The sequence below is a fragment of the Glandiceps talaboti genome, chromosome 1 (assembly GCF_964340395.1).
Source record: "Glandiceps talaboti chromosome 1, keGlaTala1.1, whole genome shotgun sequence".
In the NCBI taxonomy this organism is placed as follows: domain Eukaryota; kingdom Metazoa; phylum Hemichordata; class Enteropneusta; family Spengelidae; genus Glandiceps; species Glandiceps talaboti.
The window spans coordinates 31,822,332-31,831,031 of record NC_135549.1 but is presented as its reverse complement, the minus strand read 5'-3'; positions in this window follow the sequence as shown (position 1 = coordinate 31,831,031).

Genomic DNA, 8,700 nt, shown 5'->3' with positions numbered 1-8,700 from the left:
TGTAAACAAACTTATCTTTTTCATCATCTTCAAAGAAGAATGTCTTTACGGAAATAACTCTTAAATTTGTAACATGAATGAAAAAAATATGCGCTGCAGAGCAAAATACACAGGTTTTAATTTTGTATGATTAGCATTTTAATGAAAGAAATATTTCGATTCAACTTTGTATTTCTTGAAAAAAAACTAACTAACTAGATTTTGCGAAAACTTTAACCCTAATTAGAAGTGGCACAGTCAGTATTTCTAGAAATAATCTATTTTAAGTTTACATTTAGTTAACTAGTTTTTGCGAAAGTTGTTAATTTTAGAATGGGAACCCTAATTAGAAGTGGCACAGTCTGTATTTCTAGGAACAACCTATTTTAAGTTTACATTTGGTTTACTAGTTTTGGGGTAACTTTAGTATGGGACCCTAAATAGAAGTGGTTTTCTGTGGTTATAGGCAATTATGGTTTTCAAGTTTGTGTTTCGTAAATAGTCTAATATAAACATCAATGATTTTTCATTTGAACATGGCAAAATACAATTGTTTCGGTTGTGAAAGAAATGTGTATACCGGAGGTGGCTGAATTTATAGGAATCTGGGTACCCGAGAACAACTTTGTGTACATGACTATGTATGACGTATCTATTCAAATTTGTTTGTCGATAAATTTTGATTTGTATTTTTTATTCGTAGATAAATTTTGATATGTATTTTGTATTTGTATTTTGCGTTCTTAATGTTTTCGAAAATGGGGAATATTACAGTCTGTGCCACTTGAACAACCAATGACAAACTTTCCTCCTGACAAAACCGTCTAAATCCTAACCTGTCAACCCGGGCCGCCACCTTCCCACCAAAAAAGGTACCGCGCCGAAATTGCCACCATGGCCCCCATTCCCATACAACGGGCCCAAATGCAGCAGAAAGAACAAACATTGCAAACCGACTTATCTCATATACCATCCTTCGACGTTCTCGCAGGGACCAAACCATGATAAATTGACGAACCAATACGCAAACCATTGACTTCCATTCTCGAACAGTCTCTATTGTACGGCGAACAAACATCTGAAGCAAACACAGCATCCATACGGTGATACACATTGCAATTTTTCCTTCCAACTTCCTCTTTTCGACCAGTGAGCGAAGTAGACAGCATACAGCATCCAGGACCCATACCAAACATCGGAATATTCTTCTATCATCCACTCTCAGCAGTACAAGGCTTCGGACATATACTATGACGACATAGACCAGGGTGAGCAGCACAATACCAGTATCCATCTTTGTTTATCGTTTGCTGGAGTCGCAAAGACAGTTTGAAAATGTATCACGCGTCATTTATATACCCAACCCAAGATGTTAGATTCCTGTCGAGAACCATGAACCAATCAGACCTAGAGGATCAAAATTTTCCTCTACCCCTCCAGGTGCACTTTAAAGGTGGTGGCAGGGAAAACTATTGTGTTTGTAAGACTAGTTAGGTGTTGTTTGTTTCAAATTGGTCAATCACTTGACAGGGAGTACACGTGTTACATTTGACAAACAACCAATCAAAAGTCCGGAGTTGATTTCTCCACATTCTTTTATTTTACAGGAATACAAACTTATGTAACGTGCACAGGGGTGAACACTGTGTAATGAAGGTATAGACTAGCGTTCCTCGCTAAATGCGTGCAATGACGGATAAGCACCGGTATTGTTGATGAATTATGAATGTATGTGTCGACCCCCGTTTGAATGAAAGTGTAATGTATAAAATTATGTCAGGACGTGGTGACGGGGGCTATTGTCTTGGAATAATAAGGTGTTGTATTTTGTTACCAATTACTCAACTCGTTGACATACAGTTTATTTATTTATTTCACGGAAGGCCGGCAAGTCCCATTTACAGGCTCCTAAAAATGAAAAATTCAAGAATACAAAACACACAAGCATATCAAACAAACAAAACTAACTTAATGCACATTAAAAACACATTTTTCGATTACTTATTCTCTAAGTATGTCAGTCATTTCATGATGAACGAAGAAGTCATAGTCAAATACAGCTGTAAGTCTTGCACGGTCAACCAGTTCAATTCTGATAGAAATCTTTTAAACAGTTCATGTTCTTTCCTACATTGCAATGTCAGATCCCTTACAAAAAACTTTGATAGCTTTGTTAACTTTCTAAGCATGTTAGATCAAAATTTTCTTTTTATAGCTCTAACGGAAACTTGGTTACATCCCGATTCAAATTGCTGTCTTTATGCTTTGCCTTCCTATACTTTCGTTACTTGTAATCGTGAAGCCTCACAAGGTGGTGGAGTCGCTCTGTATTTTCACAACTCGTTGTCCTTCTCTCTCATTAACACATGTAAAATTAATCACTGCGAATCCATCTTTGGGGAAACTATGATCAACAACAAAAAGATTGTTATAGGCGTTATCTACAGAAGACCCAACACACCGTTTAATGAATTCATTGACAGTTTAGAAGCATGCCTTGATCAGGTGTCAGTGAACGGGCGTGATTGTATTCTCCTTGGCGATATGAATATTGACACATCTTTAGATAGCCCACCCGTTACTCATTACAATACTCTCTTGAATACATACAATATGACACAATTAATTAACACCCCTACCAGAGTTACTAACACCTCACAAATATTACTGACCACTTTATTGAGTCCGGTACAATTGAAACAGACATTTCAGACCACTATCCAATTTTCGGCATTATTAAAAGTCTGCATCACGTTTTTGAAAACAGTACCAAAACACACACCTACGATTTCAGGAATTACAACAAAGAGGCCTTCTTAGCTGACCTAAGCAATGTATCCTGGCAACCAGTCCACATGTGCGAAGATCCGTCGGAAGCATACAATATTTTTAATGATTTATTTCATACTGTTATCAGAAGACATCTTCGAATAAAAACATTTACAAGAACACAAAAGTCAATTAAAAGACCCTGGATCACAAAGGGCTTATTTACATCCATACATACAAAACATAAACTTTTCTCGAAAATGAAAAATCACCCAAGGAATAACCAAATTAAAAATAAGTATACTAGGTACAGGAATACATTGACGAAGCTCCTTAGGTTGGCTAAGAAAAACTACTACACCAATAAAATTTCAAATGCCTCTGGCAACACCAACAAAACTTGGCTTATTATTAAAGAGATTTTGAACAAAACACATACCAAATGTTCTCCCGATAAATTAACTACAAACAACCCTGGAAACATATGCTTAACAGATACAAAAGATATTGCTCAAGAATTCAATAATTATTTCACTGGTATTGGGCCCAATCTTGCTCAAAAGATTACAAGCAACAAAGACTTTAGACAATACCTGGATGGGAACTACCTCAACTCCTTTTTCTTTCACCCCGTGTCTGAAGAAGACGTCCTTGGAGAAATATTCAAGCTTGATCCCCGCAAAGCTACCGTCAGGACACAATTAATCCCCTCTTACTTATACACGCTGCTCACATTATTGCATGCCCTCTCACACATATAATTAACTGTTCTCTCAACAATGGTATTTTTCCAAGTCTACTTAAGATTGCCAAGGTAATACCTATTTATAAAAAAGGTTCGCCATGCGATGTTGGCAATTATCGCCCCATTTCAATTTTGCCCGTAATCAGTAAAGTGTTTGAATCTATTGTCAATCATCAACTTGTTATATATTTTGAAAAATACAACATCCTCATCTCATGTAGTCATCTAATGTAGTCGCATCGCATGTAGTCACCTCATGTAGTCATATCGCATGTAGTCATCTCATGTAGTCACATCGCATGTAGTCATATCGCATGTAATCATCTCATGTAGTCATATCGCATATAGTCATTGCAGTATTGCATATAGTCATTGCAGTATTGAATTTTCGAATATTGGCAGGCATTCAACGCCATACACATGTACAAGTATATGTATTCTAGTATATAGTGTCTACGATTAGTGAAATTATCTCCAACCATCAGTATATGTGATGCAGATGACTCCATGACAAATTAACAAAGACAAATATGTACACATAATCAATACATGTAGTCCCCTATTTAAAAACAGTCCAAGGGCAGGATATACACTTGAGAATGGACACTGGTTATGCAGACGCCTAGTCAGAGTGCTATGCTGGTACTAGCAGTGTGTACACGTTGACAACCATAGTATTGTAAGATAGATCTCCGAGACCACGTGACCGGTAATGCCAGGTTAACCTTTAGTACTAGTAATACAAGCCATCAGACATACACACATACTTGTTTATTTCAGTAATAGTTCCCCTGGTTTAAAACCATTTGGATATAAATGGAAATAAATTGAAATATATATCACGACTACATCGTGTGATTCCACCAAAGAATCACTCTTTCTAACATTGTACCTTATTTTCTATAATATTACCTGCAAAAAGGGTTATGTGACCTTGTTTGAATCACAGTTGGTGACCCTCACGTGAAAACTTTTGACCCCAAAGTTTATTTACGACAACGACAGATCAAGCTAACAAATACACAAATTAAGGGAACGATTAGTTTTTACAGCCAGGGGTGGGCCGGTGACTTTGTGTTCATGTTGTACTTAAAAATAGTGACCCCCCCCCCCCCGCTGCAATTCATCCACCAAACAAACAAACCACCCCCTGATAAATACAAAAACACACTGACCCCCCCCCCATCTGTTGACAAGAAAGTTTCTTCTTGTAAAAGACTTTGTATTCTCAAAGCATAACACCGCATACTTCATAGTTAATTTTATATGTTACATTTTCAGTAATTTTAAGTGTATCTGGTAAATTGCTAACCAAAATCCATTGCTTCACATGTATAAAGCTCTTTAGACAGAAACCCTATGAGAAGTATGATTGTCTGTTCACGGACATGCAAAATATTCATGGTGATTGAGTGAACTATTACCATAGATTAATTTAGCTAATTATCAAGGACAATAGAAATGGAGTTAATATAATTGTAAACCCATGTCAATAACTGTCAATGCATGTACACACATTGACTAGTTTGCACTCTTCAAGACACTTGTTTGTCTGTTCATAATTGTTCAGTTTAATCGTGGCACTGACTCAAAACCGCCTCCCTTATTGGCAAAACTACCAATTTTAACGAAAATGCGTTTGAACAGGTTTTGAATAATGAATGTGATAAATATTATTGATTTCAATATAGAAATTACCAAATGTTATAAAAAAGTTTTCTGTACTACAACTGTTTCAGAATTAGATTACTAATGTAATTCACTTACTACTGGTTATGTTGTCCAGTACATTGTTGACAACATATGATAGCCTTGCAAATAAATACATTTTAATGCCAAGGAAATGCATAAAATGAACTGCTGAAAAGTATTTACTCGTAGTATACAATCACTCAATATGGATACTAGATTTAACATATTCCGGGGAGATGTAACATCTAATTTTCCTCCATAACTTTGCACTGTGTCTGTACTATAGAAGTCCTAGCTACAGTAAGTAGCCCTTTACGAGATCATCATCAAACACTTAAAAAGTCTGTGTTTATAACAGTTACTGGCAGTGTTTATCAGTCATTCACATAATATATTCTTCGAGAATCCTGAGTAATGTATTCACCTTGAAATATATTTCATTGTAGTTTATGGTGTAAAACAATAGCACGGCAAACGTGGGTTTCACATCTAACCTGGCAACATGTATTAAACTTGGTGATGGTGGTATCAGAGAATAAGTGAAACACAAACACAGAAATGTTATTTTTGATAAGACGATATGTAGTTCATACTATAGCAATGCCAAGTAACAGTTCAGTAGTGTATGTATGTTTGATAAATCAAAACATTAGGGGTGAGAACTATAGTTAAAAAACTAAATTCATTTAGTAAGGCACCAGACCCCTTCTAACTAAGTAGGTCAAAATTTAAAATTATTACACATTGCACAATCAATTCAATTTCAAATCAGTATGTAGTACTTTGTAGTGCTCTGAATACAACGCCAGTATGTAGTGAGGGAAAACATTGGCACTAATGTACGGGCCATGCATTTACTACACGTATAGCAACAATTCTTCTATTTTTTAATTTGACATTTTTATAAATGTTTATATTGGGGTACAACACAGATTTCATTATAAAAGTAAAATCTTCTTCATACATGTAGGATGAGACCTCCTCCATCACCCCCACCCCACACTAAAAGAATTGAGTTTTTATCCTACAATGAACTCTTGAATTCATCCCTAATCAATTTGAGACTTCTAACGGAGATGATCGTAGTAATCGCGTAACGCGTACGTACAAACATGTATAGGAACTAGACTTAAACTATATACATGGACATTGAATATCCAATATCTTGACACAGGCTAGGTCAGGCAATTTCAGTCAGAGTGTTTGCCACATATTATTTCAAAGTGTGTCTCACTCTAGATTGGTTTTGTTTTGTGCGCAATTCAACATGTTCAGGTCAATGGAGGCACAGATTTTAGAGTCAGTCCATCCAGTAAATTTCAAGGTATTTCATTTCTTATGTGTTACGTGTACAGCTACACATGCAAGTTTTTATACCACAAGATGACACACAGCAACTCATGGCGTGCAATATTAAGACGTCATTTCTAACAATACAAAGGTGGCCATAGTGCAGTGTTGTGACTCCATGTCATATGCATGGGATGCATCAAGAGACAAAGAGTTTATGTTATAATTGAATGTATATTTATAGCTATTTATTGTTTATGGATTATTTTATACACATACATTTATTGTTTAATAAATGTATCGAAATTTGAGTATAGCAGCGTGTCTCATGATTTCGTTTATAGTTGCTGAAAATAAGGTGACCCCCCCCCCATTCACTTTGTAAAAATGATGCCCCCCCCCTCGCTGAGTCCCAAATTGAAGTGACCCCCCGGCCGTAAAAACTGATCGCTCCCTTAAGCTGTTATTGCGGTGACGTGTTGATACAGGCCAACAACGGACTTTGGTTTAAAGTGGCGTTTCAAAATAGAGAATATTTGAAACTACTATATTCATCAATAGTCTCAACCAGTTATGTCTGTGTTAGTTTACAGATAGTTCATTTTTCCTCGTGCAGTAATATATCCTCTTTCTGTTTAGAATACAATCCCAACTATATAACACGTCTACAAATGAAACATCTACTATAGCAAACTACTTCAGACTATTTATACATGACTTGCAATTCTAAATGTATCATCTACTGTGTATTTCGTATTTAAAAATATTGACTAGCCTCGTTACAGTGATACGGGGAAGGGGTGAACAGGCCGACACAGTGTCAGAACTTATCGACTTTTGAATATAATGTTAAAGCTGGTGTGACATGAATATGACCCAAGTGTCTCTTCCGCGTTGAGTGTACAATGCAAAGAATAACGTTAGCCTTGTCGGAGTAAATGCGTCACAGCAATTTGGCGGGAGTTTGGATATTGGGCTATTTTAGGGTACATTGGGTCTATATATCGAGCTATGAGTCACTTCAAGCATACAAGTAAGTGATTAGTAGTACGCAATTTTAACGGTCATACAAAATGGCGTCGGCTGCTCATAGACTGGGTACTTTGAACGAGGAAGATCAAGCGACAGAACACAACCTTACTCGTAACCACAGCAAGGAAGAAAGACCTGGGTTTTCTCATTCCAGACTCATAGACAGTGCTAGAATTGGCAAGCCTAATCACCACCAAGGTAAGATTTTAATTCTTTGCGAAAGGATACTATATTTTGGTGGCTGTATTTAATAGCTATACTGCGTATTTAGGTACCGTATCATAATTTCCTGGCAGTTTCGGACCGAAAGAAGTTGACAGATTGAATATGTACCCTATAATTCGTGTACACCCACACACACACACACACACACACACACACACACACACACACACACACACATACATACATACATACATACTGTACATACATATACAAGTAGTTCACTGAACAAAAAGGCAATGCCCGTCAATACAGCAGACCAGTCTAATATATGTTTTTACCAACTATACTTGGTAGATAATTACTGGACTATTAAAGTGCAATAGGCTTGTAAGTAAAGATTGTTGTCCAATATTATACAATTTCCGATCACTTTTTAGCTCAACGGACAAGGAGGAGGGTCACATTTTATGCCACAGACCGGGCTTGATTTCCCCCAGCCTTCCCCCTTGTCTAGACTCCCTTACGTATACATCACTGGCATTCTGTGTTGATACGTACGAGAACCCCGTCTGGTATTGAGAAAGAAATCAATGCCATTTATCAGTTATTTATACGTAAGTACGGGGAAATTGAGTTACTAACTATACAACATTTTCTGAAATTGTACAATATTGGACAGGAATCTTTACTTACAAGCCTATTGCACTTAGTCTAGTAAATATCTAACTATTATAGTTGGTAAAACATCTATAGACGGGTCAGTTGCTTTGACGGCATTGCCTTTTTGTTCACCGAACTACTTGATTGATTGGTGTTATGGCCTACCACTGTACGCTGTATGTCAGAGTTCACAACATTTGACCTTGTTGACCCTTCTATTCAAAATAGTGACATCTTTTCATATATACACAATACACAGCCTTCTGTAATAAATATCAGACGACAATGCAAAGTTTGCCGTTCATAGTTTCTAATCCATTTCTGCAAGATTTAAAACCAGGTCCCGTCTGAAACTCTAACGTAATATT